The sequence below is a fragment of the Cupressus sempervirens genome, chromosome 10 (assembly GCF_028749045.1).
Source record: "Cupressus sempervirens isolate cs-2001-9-10 chromosome 10, ASM2874904v1, whole genome shotgun sequence".
In the NCBI taxonomy this organism is placed as follows: Eukaryota; Viridiplantae; Streptophyta; class Pinopsida; order Cupressales; family Cupressaceae; genus Cupressus; species Cupressus sempervirens.
In genome coordinates, this window is record NC_143127.1 from 422,865,974 (window position 1) to 422,883,595 (window position 17,622).

Consider the following 17,622-nt stretch of genomic DNA (forward strand, 5'->3'; position numbering starts at 1 on the left):
TTTCCTTTTTAGTTTCCCACTCCTACAATGAGAATTCATTCCTTATAATGTCCTCTGGATAATAAGAATCGTGCTTGACTGGTCCTAACTTGATTCTATGTCTCAACATCTGATTGAAAAATCCCTCAGAATCACAAAAACGGGGATGAGAGACAACCATCATATACTGCTCCAAAATTTTATGCAAAAAGAGCCATCCCCCTTTTGTAATCACAAACTGATGGGCCATTGTGCAGGTAGGAAAATTGACCCTAATTGCCTTTTCAACAAAAACATTTCTTCAACTCCCCCTAACTGCCACAAAACTTTAGCCACTCCTACCTTCAAAGGTACTTGGTAAGGTAAAACATGAGGACTCCCTTTAAAACCATATATTTTGAAAATAGTAGAAATAGAGTAAGGGATGATATCTCCCCAATTATGTGGAACTTTCAAGTATGGGGGTTATCCATAGGCCTAATGAGACTCATTAGTGTTTTAGGGATTCTGGAATTGTCACTCAATATAAGGAACCTCAGCTTAGAAACAAAATATCTATCAAATCTGACAAAACTAGCATTACTTGCATCCCAAGTCATATCTGCACTCCACAACTAGACTGGTAGTATTTCCCCATTCTCCTCTCTGTTTAGTTCCATCTCATTACCAAAATATGTTAGTCCTTTGAACAAAAACATATGCATTAATAGAGAGTAGTGACCAAAAGTTTTTTCCACCTTGCCCTTCGTAATCCCAACTAAACCAATGTGAATTTCTTTAGCAAAAAAGGAAGCAAAATAAAAAATAACATCTACACCGAAGGAAGCAATCTAAACCATCATGTACATGAAACCAATGGGCATAAGTTCTTGCTCATCTTCACCAAAAACTCAACATAAGGTCATATATATCTCTATAGCCCGAGAAGTAAAAAGACTCTTCTTAAAAAGCTCTCTAGAGGCTGTAGTAATTACTGGAAAAGTTCCTATTGTACCAATATGTGCCCTCAGTGCACCTCCCTTGATTACATCCTTCTTTGCTTTATATTCATTCTCTAATTCTAGCAGATTGATTTGCACATGGTAATCTAATAATGGTTCCAGGTGAAAAACCTCTCTAATTTCTTCAGGAGTAATCGAGACCAGAGGCACACCATCCTTTCTTCTTACAACCCTAATGGCTTGGTCATAATTCTTAGCAATGGTTTCAAGCAAATCATAATCCATGAAAACACTTGGGACTACTAACTTTCCCAAATTAAAATTCCAGACATTAGCATGCAGGGCAAACAACTTCCTTTCTAAAAACCACTTTTTAAATAGGATAAGACCAGTTTGAATAGTTGTTGCATCCCTTACCTAATTCCCCTTGTCATATAGGCCATCCACAATTTTAAGCCTAGGGTTTAAGGAAATCAAATTTTTAACTTGTGCAGGTTCTACAGGAGATTCTGGGAGTAATTCTAATAAATCATCACGAACATTCCTATCCATATAGTTAATTTGCCTAGAAAATGGCTTCTTAGGAGGCATTTTGACAGTATTGAGAGAACTGGAATGCCATAGAGGTTATAGTATGAGTACTTACTTGACTTGCTAAACTTGTTCTTCTCTGAACCTCTATAATTGATCTCGAACAACTAAGGAATAGTTTTCACGTTCTTACCAAGCTTAACATGATGAAATCAATAGGCTCTTATGCTTAGAAAATCTACAATCTTTGTTCATGTGGGACTGGAATTAATGAAAATCTCCTATATTATACTCTATTTTTTCCACACACGAAGCTTTCATTTATCATAAATGCGTAGGATAGAAAAATAGACTAGCATCACATTTTCTTTTTTAAACTTGCACTGTTGATCCATGAAAAATCCTACGACCTTGGAATGACAACTAGGTTGACTCAACTTTCTTCTTAACACATTGGTAGTCAAACCAATGAAATACCTCCATCTATACCTTTCCTTCAAGGCCAATGCTTCAAACTGGGCCCACGGATGACCATGGACACGTGTCATTAACTCGCTAACTCGTTATACATAACTCTTGAGCACCTTTCCATAGCGAGCTAGCAATAACCACTGATCTTACTTTAATCGTGTGGCAGATAATTGAAACAACCTTTAAGAACAAAATGGTGGGTCCCTTTCTCGTTAACTCGCTATACTTATTTATTGCACATCTCCTCATAATGAGTTAATGAGTGTCATCGATCTAGATTTGATCTTGTGGTCAGAAATTTACTACAACAGTGGTGGGCCACCACTCACCAACTTGCTATATAACTTCCAAGCACTTCTTCATAGCGAGCTAATGATGGCCTTTGATCCTAGCTTGATCTCATGATCAAAATTCTTTGTACTTTATACATGGGAAATGGGTCCATGATACCACTATCATTGAGCTGGCTCAACACGCTGGCACATATATATATTTTTAAATCTCTTGATAACATCACATGTCTTGGGCCTCACTGTCTTTATGACTTTCAGGTGGGTCGCTATGTCGCTACCAGAAAAAAAACCAACAATCCGGCTAGCGACATGGCAAGCTTTGACGAATCAAAGTTTTTCGGCTCAAAGATATTTCAACAAGATGCCACCATGTAATTTGATATGCATAGCTTAGCCTTATCACGTCACTCTTTTGGGGCCCACCTTTGAGGATTTTTCTGTTACATTACCATTTTTTGAGCAATCGCTACATCGCTACTGGCATAAAAACCACAAATCTAGCTAGCGATATGGCGAGTTTTGATAAGCACTTTAAAAACAATGCCCGAAAAAAGAAACTACAAAAGATAATAACCTGTAGAGGGAAAAAAGTGAAACATGTACCATATCTTCCTCGGGATCCTCAAAATTACTTTTGATCTCAGAAAGATGTCATCTTTGGAAAATTCGGGCATTTGCTATGCCACTAGCAAGTCGCAAGTGTTTTCAGTTAGCGACTTGGCGAATTGTCGGATAAAATTAAATTATGGTGACACAACTTGCAAATATTTCTACGTTCCTTTCTTCTTGAAACTGACTGGTCTGGGACATAGTACATGGTCAATAGATCTTCCTGCCAACACATTTTGCAGCACCGAACTCCACTTTTCAGTATCACACATAATTCTCTGATGGTCGCTACCTTGCTATGCGTAACATAGGAGCATCTTGCCATAGCGAACATGCGACAATCATAGATTCAAATCAAATCAGATGGCAAGATTAAAACCCCTTTTTCAAAAGACTTAACAACGACGATCAAGTAGGTAGGAAAAGAATATTCACTCCTTATTTTTTTTAAAAAAATTTGCACCAGGAAAAACTTAAAAGGACAAACCTAAGGCTTTTCATAGATTTTTCAAAGGTATCAAAATATACTATGCCAAAACTTAAAGCCCTATGACTTATAAAAAACTTCTCATCTGATTTTTTTAATGATCCTAAGAAAATTTGATTTGCAAAAAATCAAACCAACATATTTGATGTACTCATTAAAAGATACTTTATCCTCAATTGAGGGATCATTTTTCTACAATTTAATGTGAATAACACACAAACTGTATTGCACATTTATCTGCTAGATGTTGGGTACGTTGAATTGACATAATAAATTAGTGGCTACTAGTTCTAATAGATTCAAAATTGTGAAAAAAATTCTACAAAACATTTTTACTATCCAACATAGTTAACCTGAGAAACCAGCAACTCCATGGATATATCCACACAACCTCTGTAAGTTTTTTATATGCATAGCTATGGGTATTTTGTTTAAATTTTCAAACTTAGTGCCATCAACTTAAGTAGTCCTTGATATGTTCTACTGATAAGTTAGTGAGTCACTACTGATATGTAAGACATGGAAACAAATAGATTCTTATTATGGGCTGGCGTATTTATTGCTTCTGGGCACTAACATATTGCAGATCTTTACTTTTGCATTAGAAACCTTGTGACTGTTAAGCAGTACAAACTTAATAATTTTACTACCTAGATCAGTGGGATCAAGAATGCTTTTGAGCACAGATCTAGGTCATTTCTTGATTTCCAACTCTTCAACTATTTTTTGTCAAACTTTCACATAACTCTTGTATCACTTCCAGTCCTCCAGTAAAATTCCTATTTACTTTGTGTTCTTGTGCTATAACTTTTTAAGCTAAGCGAAAGCTTTTTGATGTTTGGGTTTCAGGCTTGCATGCTTATATATTCAGTGAGATACATTATATGATCTTTTTCCTATTGACATGATGAATTTTGAAGAATGCACTAGTTAAGGTCTAGCCCTTTTTCGTACTTCATTCCTGCATTTGTAGAAATGTTTCTTTCATACTGTTACTTGAATTTGTAATAGTAGCTTGGATAGTTATGGACATTTTAATCTATAAAATATATACCCCCACTTGGGTCTACTCGCCATGTCATCATTCTAGAAAGTTAATTTACTGTAAGGTAGTGCATTGTAACATTGTGAGGCCTTAGTTTTATTTGTTGTTTTAATATAGAATTGCAAATAGACAATAGCTTGGGAATAGTAAATAGTTTCTAGCTATTGCTTCCAAGTTCAATGACCCTTCTCATGTTTGTAGTTGTATCTAATTCCAACCATTGCCCCATAAACAATGATGTAATTTCCACATTTGAGTGGTATATGCCTTTTGCCATAAGATAGTCATCCCCCAACATAATGGACACTTTATGCATGATTTCATTTGTTTTGAATTTCATTTTTTTCAATCTATTCTAGGAAACTTTCCCCAAAAATACAATCATTGCTTTTGTGGCCCGAAGAGAGAAATTTGCCAACATTGTCAGTGGAAAGGTGGTATTCACTAGCCACCTCCAAGCATCCAAAAGCACCTTTGAATGTGGTATCCCTTTTGAGATCACAATTTCTTCCACACAAGATATCTACCACTCTGTAGAGGATTACGAGTGATGCATTTTTGAGTTTGTATTTGACTTGTGTACTTGCCTATCTTCTCACCAATCCTTGGCACTGATTTTCCTTAGGTCCATGAAGGTCATTGCATGCATGCAATCCTTTGACTTGATGGCCACATTAGAAAGTTGGGTTGAATCCATGCTTCCCTCTTTTTTAACCATAATATTTTGAAACTTTAGAATGTTGCAAGTAGACTTGAGAGGATCTCCATCACTTTGTTAATTCTCTAATAATACAATCTCCTCTAGGAAAACATTTGTCATGATAAGACAATGTCCTTCCAAATGTAATTTTACAATTTTGATTGACTTTGGTAACTAGACTCGAGCACAACCTTAGCTTCTACTATGTTATTGGCTCCAAGAATTGATTTCTGTGTATTCAAATCTGATGTATCTTCTTTCGAGCTTGCTATTCCTCATTGAATACTAGAGATTGTCAAAATAAAATGTGTTTAAGCTAGATTTGAGATTGTGTTGGATAATCTTGCCACACATCTCAGATTTAATTTTTTTGTTTTTTTGAAAATTATTCAGGATTGGGCAATAAAAACCCAATAATCTAAAAGAATGCTACAACAACACATTACCAACCATCCAATATTATTATTAATTAAGTGTGAACTTAGTCCCATCACAAATAAAGATACTCATTGTATTCAGGTGATGTTTCCATCTCTACCATCACCTATCATTATTTGCAGCAACTTACACATATTCATAAGGATCATATCACAAATCACACACATCATGATTATAATGAGCACCTGTCTCATATACAAAAACTTGCTCATACACATCATAGGTACACAAGTTAATTAACTTTCCATACATCACATACATAGTAAGTAGCTCCAATATACATCACAAAGACTCTAGTGACTTGCTCACATGTGAATCACAAGACATCATATATATATATATATATATAAAATCTGGAATCATTAGGTTCATGCAATAATTAATGTTATCGACATATCTGTCATTTGAAACCTCTTTTTATCGCCATAGTAATTGACTATGAGTTTCATTGAAAAATTACTGTTATTTGTCATATGGATACCAATTTTTTGGAGTTGGTGGGATTGTTTTAATCATGAATAGAAATTTTTGTGTGCAAAGAAAAGTGAAGAATGGAGTTCCTCTGAGAACTCTAGCAAGGTTGCATCAGTGGCAGTAGGGATGCAATTTGGATGGGCTTTGCAACTCTCCTTATTGATGCCATATGTGCAGGTTTTAGGTATTCCTCATACATGGGCTAGTTATATATGGCTATGTGGCCTTACTTATGGCATGTTTGTGAAACCAATAGTGGGGTATTATAGTGATAGATGCGAGTGCTCCCGAGGAAGGAGGCCATTTATAGTTATGGGAGCATGCATTGTGGTAATGGTAGTTATGCTCATTGGATTTTCAATAGATTTGGGATGTATGTTTGGTGATTCAATCTTGTACAGGCCAAGAGCTATTACTATTTTTGTTTTTGGGTTTTGGCTCCTTGATCTTGCCAACAATATGCTTCAAGGGCCTTGCAGGGTAATCCTTGCAAATTTATCAGGTATGTCATGCTTATATTGTTTTTCTATTTGTTGCAATGGTTTCTAGAAAGTTTCTATTTAAGATGATGGTTAAGGCCTTACTTACAGCCTTTTTGAGCTACATTTCTTTTTCCCCTCTCTCTTTTTCAATGTCATCTTGTAGTATTGTTCAAGGTAATGGTCAAGTTGCAAACAGTTGTCCTATGTTGGTGTTAGCTCCAATCTCGCTTGAACATGACCATTTATAGAAAATTTCCAACAAAAAGTACCATGTATAAAACAACTCAAATGTTTAGAGAAAGAAACCTTTTTAATTAATGCAAAACTTTGACATTTCCCACCTCTCGAGGTTTTCAATCTTCAATGCCCAATGTTCAAGACTTTTCCATGAAGGGTTGTCTGGGAAAACCTCCTTAGCTTAGCCATGCAGAAAATAGACCTTGAAGGAAGTATATGTTTACAAAATGTCTCTGTTAAGATCAACCATTATAGGATGGTGAGGTGATTAATTTTTAATATATGGAGACTAATGTTTAGATTCATGAAACTATTACTGTATTAATCTGCAATCAACTATATTTATTCCCTTTGGAGAAAGTTTTACCTATGGGATATTTTTTATCTACCATTTACAAAGGGATGTACCAATTGTTTTTGCTTTCAAAAATTTTTTCAAGCAAAATATTTCGTTACCATAGCTCATCATAGGTCTTTGAAATTGTTTCCATACCACATTTAAAGAGGCTTTGGTTGAAGGCAATAATTTCCTATGTTTTGTCATTAGATTTCATTAATGGTTATAGAGTTTTAAAATTTAGCTCTTGATGGTTATAATTTGAATAATTATGCTCATCAAAGGCTATATCCCATTATCGTATGTCGAGCATTTCCTATTAGGAGTGCATGTGTCATCAAAGGCAGTACTAGATAGGTTTGGATTTTTTATATTCTAGTGTGTACCCATTAAAGACCCCTCTACTGCAAATGTAGTTTCTTTTCTCAATGGAGAGACTTGCCAAAAAGAAAATCCATACTTGGTTTATATTTCATTGACTATATCCCAGAAAGGTCTAATTTCTTCACATTCCTTGTAGAGGGACATTGTCCATAGGGAATTTCACTCCAAGGAAAAACCTGTTCATTTTCATGGGCTAAGTAGTGCAAATTTTGAGGGAAGAATTCTAAATCTCCCTATCATTCAAGGACTCAATATAGTGTTTCCATGAGCAAATTTTTCTCTTCACAAATAGCCACAAGAAATTAAAACTAGGCAACCATAAATGAACTCTAGATTGTATTCTCTTGCTAAATGAAGGACTTTAATTTGATGAATGAAATATTTTACTGAATTCTAGTGCCTCTTGAAGCTCCACCCATATGTATTTCTAAATGCTTTTCCTCTAGCAGGAAAAAACTAGAGATGAACTAGGAGTGCCAATGCCTTTTTCTCACTATTTATGGTAGTAGGGAATGTGTTAGGATTTGCAAGTGGTTCTTACAGTAAATGGTATAAAATTCTTATGTTCACAAGAATAGAGGCCTGTGGTGTTACCTGTGCTAATCTAAAGTTTACATTTTTTTATAGTAATAATCCTCTTAGTGGCTGCTACCATTCTTAGTGTAATAGCCACCCCTGAAAAAAGATGGTCAAAGGCTCAAGCAAAAGCAAAAGTGAGGGCAAAGGCAGTGGGAGGTAAAATTCATAATCCAGTTGATGAAAATGATGTAGATGATGAGGAGCAGGAGGCTGATGAAGCAACCTAGGAGACATTCATATGGGAGCTATTTAGTGCTTTCAGAGATCTCCCTTCTCCAATGTTGTATTTACTTATTGTAACTACACTAACATGGCTTGCATGGTTCCCCTTCTTACTGTTTGACATAGATTGGATGGGTCAAGAAGTTTATAAGGGAAAGCCTTTTGGTCCTGAACCTCTTTCAATTTTATATGATGAAGGTTTCAGATTAGGATCATTTGGCCTAATGCTAAATTCAATAATGCTAGGAGAAACTTCTTTGATGATAGAAACTATGGCTCCTAGGATAGGCCCTAAATTATTATGGGCAATCGCAAACTTCATTCCATGCCTTTTTCTTGCATGTACTGTTATCATCACCAAACTTGCTAAAAATCATGAATCTATACCTCCTCATAGTTCTGTTAAAATTGCAGCTTTGGTTGTTTTTGTAGCCCTTCACTACTACATTTAACATCATTTTTTGACCAAAAATTTTGACCATCAACTAAATAAATTTAGGGTGGTTGAAATGTAAAGGCAAAAATTTCATTTTTTTACATATAAGACTTGTGTTGGTCAAAATTTTGACCAACACAGGGCTTATAGATCCGCAAAGTTAAAAAAACATTTTCCCTTTTACGTCTTTTGCGCCCAATTTCATTTGACATTTTTGGAGCATTTTCGCATGGTTATCTCTAAATTTTCACATGGTTTTCTCTAAGCCTAGTTTTGTTTTAGGTTTTCTCCACCCACTTGATTAATGACGCCTGCTAGCCCTGGGAATAATATGAAAGGGGGACCTGCATTTGCATCAATATAGGGGGGGTAGAATAGTAGTTCAAAACTCTTGATATTGTCTTTCTTTCATTCTTCCTGTTCTGCTCGACTTCAAAAGCTCTTCCATTCACAGCCTCTAATCACACCTGCATCTCCAGTGGTTGAGGAGAGGGATTTCTCTTCGAGCATATTTTCATAGGCACATGTGTATGATAATATTGAAGATGGAAGTGAATACTATTACTATCATTATTATTTTTTATGCCAAAGTTTAGCCATTGTTGTGTAATATAAATGGGAGAGTCTCTGCTCAAGTGTTTTTTCTCAGTGATGTTTTGATGATAAGTGTTAAAAAGAGTCTAGTTGCAAAAAGAATGTAATGTACTTGTTGTTTCATTTTATTGAAAGTGTGTAGATGTAGATTTATCATTTGGAATGTTGGTCTATTGTAACAACTATTATACTTTTTGTTATAGTAATGAAAGAAAAGAAAGGAAATGTATATGCAGAAGCTATAGTTGTAAAAGCTTAGAAGAAATAATAACAAAATTTTTTTTGTTTTATAAATATAGTTGTGTTGGTATCATATTTTTCTTGTATTTTTTTTTTAATAATACGTAATTATATTGTATCATTTAGACAATAGTTTCATATTAAAAAAAAGAACAACAAGAAAAAAAAATTGAGTGTGTTTCTCTCTTCAACTCTAGAACATGCAACTTAAGCATCAACACATAAAGATAATAATTTGAAATCTGGTGTGTTTAGTGCTTGGAGTTGTACTCTCAATACCTAGACCATGTGGGCTATAAAACATGATATTCATGTGATTCTATGTTAGATGATGATGATGATAATGAATAATCACCATCTACTACTAGCTCATGTAGTGATAAAAGGTCTTCAATGCACCTCTAACTACAAGTATGCCATGGAAAACTTGTGATATAGATGAATCCTCAAACTAATAGACTATCATGGAAATTTTTGGATGAAGATGACACCTACAAATACTGGACTATCTTCAAAAACTTATGATGAAGATGGCACCTAAATTTACTAGACTATAATTGAATTGATGTACTTTGGATCCTTCACTGAAAGTCTCTATCATTTTGTTAGAAGATGATTTATCTTCTATTTCAACCAAAAGAATCTCTCTCCTATATTTAAACATTAAATTTAATTATTTCATTGCAATTAGGTCTTCCCTACAAGGGTTTCCATTTGGATGAATAACAAACTATCATGGAAAAATTGTGACGAAGATGCCACCTGCAACTATTAGACTATCATAGAAAAAATGTGATGAAGATGACATTAAAAACTATTGGACTATCATGTGTACAAGTCACAAAATGATTCCAACATATGAAATTAAGTGTACTACATAGGGTAGTGATGACTGAATTTCCATGCCCTCCAGATTTGGTGGTTGTACCATTTATACCAATTTCATTTGTGGGATACACACTCTTGATAAGTTAGTTAGCCTGGCGACTAAGGTTGATGGGGAATGTTGACACATGCAACCTGAGCATGAGTTTGAATTTGGTATTTCCTTGGGGATATTTACTTATTTTCCAAATAGAAGGTATCATCCCCATTTTGTCTGTCATGATAAGTTGTCACAGGTGTTTTGAATGAATTTATTTTCTTATGTGTATTTCTTATCATAGAATGAACTTAGCCAAATGAAGCTGAACATGTGAATGCTTGATGACCTGGTTCAAGAATATTGTGTATATAGAGGCCTTGTACATTCTAGTATAATTTCTCCCTCATTTAAGGTCACTTATGGATTCAGGAAAATGCAAGATGCATTTTCAAAGGGTGTCTTTTGTTAGTTTTGAGACACCAATGATTATTGAAATAAATAATTTATCCTCAGCAAGATATTACTTCAAATTGTCATAATCTGTGACTTTTGTTGACAGGTTTAGACATCTCTCTCACAAGTAGATCATTGAAGCTGATTATAGATGATACCAATCCAGATAATACATGCTCAAAGGAATTTTCTACTATTAACATTAGGAGTAGATAAGAGTAGGTAGTTATTAAAACCATTTCAAATGACGTGGTGATGTATGAACTCCCATTAAATTTCTCACATAAGCATGATTAAGATGTTGAATTGAGATCTCCAATCAAACATGTTCATGGTAGTGAAGCTTGCAACTCCAACAAGAATTGTCATACTGATAAATTATGAGTACATCTAGAAAATCATCCTAGGTGGAAAGGGAGACATAATGAGAGTGAATCACAAGGGAATTTAATGGTGGATTCTACCAAACAAAGAGATCATGCTTATCATTTCCTCTAGAAATTCTTATGTAAAACATCATTAAAATAATTGTTCCCTTTGACATCGTCAAAGAGTGTATATATACAATATTTTTGAAGTTGTTTTGTGCTAAATGAACCTTTTGTGATCAAGTCTTGTAAATATCTTGGTTGGTACAACTACAAATTTCTTACTGGCTTTGTACTAGTACCCAAGATTAACATTGGTGACATTAGTAGAATTCCAAGTTTTGCTCTTATATTCCTATTAATTGTACTTGATTGTTGAATATGTTAAAGAAGAAAAAAATGCCAGTTAATTTATAGAATGTAATTGACCTAAATTGCTTGATGTATTTTTTAAATGTTGAGATGCATATGCTAAGATTTTTTTGTTGTTGCAGGCCAAGCCACAGTTGACAGATAGGTCAAAGCTTCCAACTATTGTGGATCCTGTGATTAAAGAGTTGCTGAACTTGAAATATCTTCAGCAAGTAAGTTGCATGCAAAATATTTCTTTTGAAAGGAATTGGACATTATTTTTAAAAATACATTCAGTTTATACAATTTTACTCATGTTTTGGTGGATAAAAATGTAACGTTCTTCCACATTTCTTGCCCATTTTATTTCGTATCTAAAATAAGACATAATCTTGCCATTTTCCAATAGCTAAATGTCTTTAACTGTGATTGGAATTTGGCATAAAATGTATTTTTCAAGTTAGATTTTTAGCTAGTTCTGGTTGATCACCATTTTAAAATTAGAGGTGCCAATGCTTTCATTGAAGAGAAAATTTATAGTGCACTACATATCATCACACTTACCCAAAAAAGTTGAGCCAAACATTTGATTATCTAGATTGAAAGTCATTGTCCACTTCATAATCTTAGCAAGAAGAACACCATAAGCACTTGTGAACCAAGTATTTATGATGAAGCAAGAAGGAAAGAAAAATGAAAAAATGTGTTGAGTCAAGAGATAGACATTGGAAAGAAAGCCATTGATTATAAAAAGTATTAAGATCAAGTTTAAAAATAATGTTTTAATTGACAAGCACAAAGCAAGATTAGTAGCTAAAGAGCAACAAATTTTCCTTGTACATCCGTGCACTATCTCCATGATTCCATGTTTGGTCCTTAGCCTCTTTGCAATAACCACATGATTGATGATTGCCAAATAGTGCCAACATACTAGGTGGAAAGGCCCTTTCTAGATCATATTTCAATGCAACAATTTATCAAATGATGACGCTTTGAGGGGAAAATGATCCCTTCAACCGTGTGAATTTGGCTCATTGCTTCAAATTTCTTAGAGGATATATAAACTTACTGACTGTAAACAACATGTATGTTCTTAGAAAAAAACCCATACTCATTGTAAACAACAGGTATGGACTTAATGCATATTTCATGAGTTGTGGTTCATAAAAACCCATACTCATCAGCTTGAATTGTTTGTTTAATACCCAATGCATTGAGGTGATGCTTACAATTTGAATTCATAACAACTATTTCTCATCAACTTAAATTGTTTGTTTAGTACCCATTGCATTGACGTGACACTTACAAGGTTGAAGTATTGCAACTTCCTAGAAGGTCTGCCTACTCAATTCCATGATGATCCAACTTTCCTTGATCCTTGGGAGAATGATGCAGGAGCATCAATGTCAAGGTTGAAGGCATGAGAAGACATTAAGGTCTCAAGATAACCAACATGACCATGTTAGAACAGTTGATGTAATAAGACCATGTGAAAGTCCTTTTTGATATGTTTCTAATCATTTTAGTTACATTTGAAAACATTAATTAACAAAAACCATATGTGCAGATATAAACATTAATCACAACATGTCCAATTTATTTGTAGGTATATTTTTCTATGAAGAAAGACCATGCCTGGCAATATGAATCTAGAACAAAATAATGGGACAATGGCTGCATTGTGGGCTCAGTTCCAAAGAAAACCTGATAAATGTTATTGTCCTTGCAAAAAGTGTAAGGGCTTAAAGAATCAAAGAATTCTAATCACAATAGCCCATAGTCATTGTAAGCAATATGGTCATGTTGAAGGGGGCCACAATTTTCATCCATTGCTAAATGTGGATTTCCTACTGGAGGAACATGGAGGTGTGAATATCCAAGTTGAGGATAACACTCCCATGGAAGAAGATGATAATGTGCCAGAGGACATGATTGAAGAAGATGGTATTGAGGCAAGTGATGAAGAGGCTCACAATGATGGTACTAGCGAATTTGATAATAATGATGAAGGTGGTCTTGATATACCTTTACTTGAGAAGGCACACAAGCCCTTATACTAAGGCTCCCAAACAACTCTACTATCAGCTATAGTGTTGTTGGTGAACTTAAAGGTTATAAATAGTATATCCAATGTAGCAATGTCACATATGCTAAGGTGTGTCTTTTTTATCATCTTCAATGTTAGCATACAATTACTATTCATTATATTAACAATGCATATTTGTTGTTGTAGGTTGATTAGTGAGTTTTTGCTACCACCATCAAACATTTTGCCTCATTCGTATCGAGAATTATCTAACAATATGGATCAGATTGGAATGAAGTATCAGACAATACATGCATGTCCCAATGATCACATTCTATATCATAAACAACATGAATTTGCAACAGAATGCCCTGATTGTCATGTTAGTAGATATTGGTTAGATCAAATAACAAAAAAAGTGCCTCACAAGGTTGTTCGGTACATTCTCATTATTCCACATCTTGAACGGTTATTTAGGTGCACTAGCTTGGCATAATTTATGGATTACCATGCACACAATAGAAGTCAGGATGGCATTATGTGAATGCCTGCCAATGGTTTTGCATTTAAAGAGATAGAAGAAACATGGTCACAGTTTAAAGAAGAACCTCGTAATCTGAAACTTTCATTGGTGGCGAACGGTGTCAATCCATATGGAGATATGAGATTTGTTTACTTAGTATGGCCTATTTTTCTTATTAACAATAACATTCCTCCTTGGATTTTCATAAAGAGGGAGCACATAATGTTTTCAATGATTGTGCCAAGTATTTTTTTATTTTATAGTTATCTAAATTAATTTATAAATAGTGCATGAAAATGGTTATAATAATTATGTAATATTTATGTTCATTCAATTGCTAGGTAAATACCAAGTTAAAGATATGAATGTATATATTGAGCCCCTAATTGATGAGTTATTGAAGTTATGGAATGACATCACTATGTATGACATCTCTAGACCAATAGGACATCGACAATTTCAATTCCATGTAATGCCAAGTATGTACAATACATGATGCCCCTGGGCTAACTCATTTTTGCAGTATATTATATTTTAAAGATTATTATGCTTGTATGGACAATACATGATGCCCCTGGGCTAACTCATTTTTGCGGTATATTATATTGTTAAGATTACATATTTTTGGTATGTTATAGTGCTTACACATTACTACCAAATGCTTAAGTTGTGCATGATCATTGTACATGATCCAATTATACATGATCTTTTAGGTCTTCAAACAAAAAAAAAAATTGCATGTCCAGTTTGTAGTCCAAAGATGAAATGTCGTCATTCGAGAAGTTTAGTAAAGTAGGTGTTTGATGAGTTTAGACACTTTCTCCACCATAATCATAAGTATTGAATTACCGAAAAACATATTTTCAATGGGAAAGAAGAGACATCATCAAGGCCATGAAGAATGACACCTCATTTATGGAAGTTGGAATACGATCGACTAAATCATCGAGGTAATGTTGAATTGGTCATCTGAAGTTTATAATTTTTATTTTGATATTGTCTTATATTCACTAATACTATAACTGATGCTCATGAAGGTCGTCAAGGCATCAATGACCAACTTCCTAGAGGAATGAAAAGTTATCCTACTCAATTTAGTAGGTTACCATACTACAAGGATCTCCCAATAGTGCATTTGTTTGATGCTATGCATATTGGAAAGAATGTAACAGAGACACTATGAAAAATGTTAGATGGAAGGCATGATAGAGAACAAATTGCTAAAATTTGTACTGACATTCATGAATCTAATCATGCACTAAAAGTTTTCATTGAATCAAATATGAATGGAGATCGAATAAATAAAAGTGCCCTTCCTTGGTTATTAATAGAGCAACAAAGTGATGCATTAAAAGAAGTCATTAAAAAAACAAAATTTCCAACAGGATTTGCTGCAAATATAAGCAATCTTCTATCAAAGAAAGGTGATTTTGAGCCAGGGTTGAAGACACATGATTGGCATACCTTCCTCAAGGTAAGTCATGTTTTCTATTTACAATATATTTGTAAGCTTGAATGTAGTACCAGTTGCATTATTTAATAATATATTGAAATGATCATTTTTTAATGATTGCAGTTCATCCTACCTCTATCCCTTCTACAACAGTTTGACAATAGTATTAAACAAGTTATATATGATCTTGGAAAATACATGAGGTTAGAAGAGTGTTTTTTCTTAGATTTGTAGCTTTTTATTTGAAATCTATTGTATAATTTTATTTGAAATCTCCTCTATGTGTTTTTGTGTGTTGAATCTCTTTTAGGTGGTTATCATCTAAAGAAATTGATAAAAAAGATATAAAATATTGGAAGAGAAAAATTCCACAGCTTATGTGTGAAATGCAAAAGTGTTTACCTCCAACATTTTTCAATGCTCAAGAACACTACCTCATACATCAAGTTGAGGAGATTGAATTGTGTGGACCTATACAAGCTAGATCAATCTAGATGGTTGAGAGGCACTTGAAATTTATGAAGGGCTTGGTTCTACAAAGAGCATGTCTTGAGGGTTCTATGATAGAGGGATATATGATATACCAGATCATGGTGTATATTAGTGAATATCTTCCAAATTTTGTAGTAGGTATCCATGTAGATCGCATTTTGGATCCCAACTGTAATGACAAATTCAAAGGGGAGTACCTAACAGGGAAAGGTAGATTGAGGAGGGTGAGAGGTAATTATAAGTTTTTTTTTTGTAATTTAACAATTCTTATCCATCATCAATATATATAAGTTGTTTCTAACTGGTGTAATTGTCTTCTTTATAGTTGGTCGTGAGTGGGATGCACTACACTTGTACATTGCAAACAATCTTGATTGGATGATAGTGTGGATTGAACAGTCTCAAGAAAATGGTCACTCATTAACATGGGATGGTGTTGCATTGTTGGTTAAAGAAGCTCATCGTAATGGAGATCCCAATGTTACACCAATGGTACTTGATCTAATATATGGCCTAAGAGATACAAAGGTATGCATAAGATTACTAATCATGAGACATAAGTTTAATATCAACTCATAGATCAATGAGAAGATTCTTGACATCTTTGAATAATTTTAGGTCAAACACCGCAAAGCTATGTACTACCATGGCTATAAATTTCATGAAAAAAAGTTAGATGAAACAAAAAAAAGTGTGATTCTGGGATAAGTGCTATGTTCGTGGTCACCAATATTTCATCTAGAACTGACATACATCCTCAACAATCTAAAAATCAATACTATGAAATTTTGGATGAAATAATTGAGTGCGACTTTGATTCATTCAAATTAGTTCTATTTGTCATCAAATGGTTTAGGTTATGATTGAATCAAAATGATCCCAATAGGACTGTTATTGAACACGATAGTGGATTTACTATGATTAATACAAGGTCATTTGAGCCAGTCGGAGATGAGCCCTATGTTCTTCCAAGTCAATGTGAGAAAGTGTTTTACTTTGGTGTTCCAGACAAACTAGGTTGGTTATTTGTTGTTAGACATGACCCAAGAGGAAGGCCAGTAAAGTATAATGTGATCGAAGAAGCACAAGAGGAAGTAAATGATTATCAAGAATGACAGTGACCCAATGATGAAGAAGAAGAAGATGGTGGTGATTTTGGTCATGCTAATGATAATGGTGATAATGATGATGATGATGCTAATAACAATCATGATCATGGTGATGAAGATGGTGATGATCATGGCCATGATGGTCATGATGATGATAGTGATTAAGAGGATGATGATGGTGATGAAGATGGTGGTGGTGACGACGATGATCAAAGTGACAAGTTCGATGATGATGATGATGATGATGACATGGATTAAGATCGTGATGATCAATGAAATATTCAGATACGATCAATGTCAACTATGATAGGGTCTTGTATGACCAAATATTTCTTTCCAAACCATATGTGCACATATAAACATTAAGTAGAACATGTCAATTTTTTTTAGATATAAACATTAGTTATGCTAAATTTTTAACTTAAGACAAATGATTTACATATAAAATCTACTTTATTATTAATATTTTTTTTGGTAAGTCTATTACTTTAATTTTGCTGTTG

At 34.1% G+C, this 17,622-nt stretch overlaps 1 pseudogene; it reads left to right on the top strand.

The window, feature by feature from the left end:
• The first annotated feature begins 6,008 nt into the window (after positions 1 to 6,008).
• Positions 6,009 to 8,661, top strand: LOC149534510 (sucrose transport protein SUT2 pseudogene; annotated as a pseudogene).
• The last annotated feature ends 8,961 nt before the right edge of the window (positions 8,662 to 17,622 follow it).